This window comes from Dermacentor andersoni, chromosome 1 (genome assembly GCF_023375885.2).
Source record: "Dermacentor andersoni chromosome 1, qqDerAnde1_hic_scaffold, whole genome shotgun sequence".
In the NCBI taxonomy this organism is placed as follows: Eukaryota; Metazoa; Arthropoda; class Arachnida; order Ixodida; family Ixodidae; genus Dermacentor; species Dermacentor andersoni.
This window is the reverse complement of record NC_092814.1, coordinates 307,148-309,655: the sequence shown is the minus strand read 5'-3', so window position 1 is coordinate 309,655 and position 2,508 is coordinate 307,148. Positions and strand designations below refer to the sequence as shown.

General features: G+C 47.6%; 1 non-coding gene across 1 annotated transcript; it reads right to left on the bottom strand.

Moving 5' to 3' along the window:
- Positions 1–1,361: 1,361 nt before the first annotated feature.
- LOC126546475 (U2 spliceosomal RNA) lies at positions 1,362–1,557 on the bottom strand. The gene has a single exon (XR_007602606.1). It is a non-coding gene; the product is annotated as a U2 spliceosomal RNA (small nuclear RNA).
- Between the last annotated feature and the right edge of the window lie 951 nt (positions 1,558–2,508).

Here is a 2,508-nt window from a genome sequence, read left to right as displayed (position 1 = left end):
CTTGTGCATGTTTAGGCCAGATGTTATACTGACGAAATCAAGCATGGGCTTCAAGTTATGGTGCATTTCTGAACATGAGGCCTAGTAATACGCAATATGTTTGCACATGAGTAAAGTTGCTGTCCTTTTTTCATACTTTTCAAACCAGCCAGCAAGAGAGTGACCTTCCAACCCTTCATAGCACCACCCTGCTGGTGATACTGTGGCGGCGGCCTAAGTTAGTAGACGACATGGTCCACTGGGTTACCATAAGTTCTTGTGATGGTAATGTCATGCCTTACACGCATGCATGTGTTCATCTCCTTCTCACGCATGTCATGACATTCATGGGAATCATGTCATCACTTGACATACAGACCATGGCATTTATTCCAGTTATTTTATTACATACATGGCATGTTATGTCATTAATGCCACACATGCATATCCAGAATATTATCCAGTTACAGAAATGCAGGTCATGTCATTCAATTCATTATAGTCATCTCATTTATAACATCCATTTAATGACATGATTGTCATTCATGTCAGTTCCATTTTCTAACCAGTTATATATCAGGGTATCCATGACATGAATGTAATGACATTACCTGCCATGACATGACTGCAATGAATGATGTAAAACACATGAGGTGATGGCATCGTGGTCATTTCTATAACTGGATATGTATCATATGTGCGGCTCTGAAGGGTTGAAGTAACGCCTGTCACCGGCAAAAGATGCCGAGAGCGAGTGGGGCTATACTAATCCAGGTACAGCCAAATTCAGGAATTGGCATCCCTGGTGCAGTATTCGGCCAACACCTCCCAAATGGCTCACTCAATTACCCAATGTCCCTCAGTCCCTAGCAGCTGCAGAGCACCTGAACAAGGCGGTCGTCAGACCTGCAATGCAGCAGAGGGTGCTAAGAATCGCTGGGTCTGGACAGGCCGCCAATGGAAACTGACCCTTGCAACGTTTAACATCCGAACGCTTTCGAGTGAGGCTAGCTTAACAGAACTCTTTGAGGAATTATCAGACATTGTTTTGGATATCCCCAGGCGGGACTTGCAGCCGAGAGCCGACAACGTCAATCAACAGAGCGCAATCCACACCAAGCAAGGGAAGTTTTCAGGAGAAACAGGTGGCAGCACCCCTGGCGTGCGCCAAAGCAGTCGACGCTGAGTGCACTGTGGCAGCACAGTACAGGGTAAGGCAGTGGGTCCACTGCCCCTATTCTAGTACATTGTACTGGAGCTTCAGGATAGGACCAACGGCAGCACCACCGCAATTTCAGCATTTTTACAGCGAAGCTGTATAGGGCTAGGTTCTGGAAAAAATTGCGTGCCTCTATCGATCCATTAGATCGAGAATTTCTCCCCACACGTGGGCCGATCCCGAAGATAGTGCAATACCGGGCTGACCCGCGGCGAAGGTGAAGCAGGCTTTAAGCACTCCGCCAACTTGCAAAAAATAAGTTTAATACCTTAGGTCCAAATACAACCCGTATCAGATATGAAGCTGATAAGAACAAATACTACACTTTGACCCACGTCGGCCCTCTCTTTGCCAGCGTTGCAAGCGCTTGCATATCTCCTTTTGTTTCCTTCCGCTCTCCCGTGGTTTCTGGTTCCCCACAAACCATGGGAGTTCGTGGTTCCAATTTTGTGTGTGGCCGCTTGTGACTTTCAAGTGACCTTACAACCATTACTTCACTGCAGGACGTCGGCCAATGCATGGTCGCCTTGGCCACGGTGAAGCAGTGTGTGCCCTCGGAGTGCAGTTAGGTGCGTGTGTCTGTTCTACGTGCTGGGATTCGTTAGTAAAAGGTGTGCCACGTTTTGCAACAATACATGGGTATGTATACCCACCACTGCCTCATCATCTTCAGAGGCACAACATCACGGAGGAGGGGGTAGTCGCGCCTCGCCTTCCATTTATGTGCATACGGCGTTTGACACTCGGCAATGGGCAGTCCGCCATTACGGGGCTCACGTATACAGCTTCGCTGGTCATTCACTGGCAGTCAGCGAAAAATATGTTTCCAAAGCTATCATTTCATGCCTTTCGGCAGGTACCACATGCGGTCATCGGACACTTCATTGCGACACAGGTCATGCAGCCGCAAGCATCGGAGGGCCTGGATCTGCGCAGACAGCAGGTTTCCGTCTGCAAGTTTTGCCTACAAAACTGGCACCTTCACGTCAGCACATCACCTAGCCTGCACACCAGACGCTTGGGAATGCCTACTTAAAGGGACACTAAAGTGAAAAATGATTTCTTCTGCATCAGTAAATTACCATTCTACAACACCAAAAAACACCACTCTTACAACGATAAGACGTTTGGTAAGCCAGATAAAGCGCAAGAACGAAATACGGGTGCCGACGCCTACTTAAGTTCCCGCACCTGGTGGGGGCTGCGACGTCTTGGATTTTTATGGCATCTTCTAGGGCCTACTAATTATATATAGTGGTACAGATTGACTGCATTGTGTTCTAAAGGAACCAAATATTAAACATGGCATG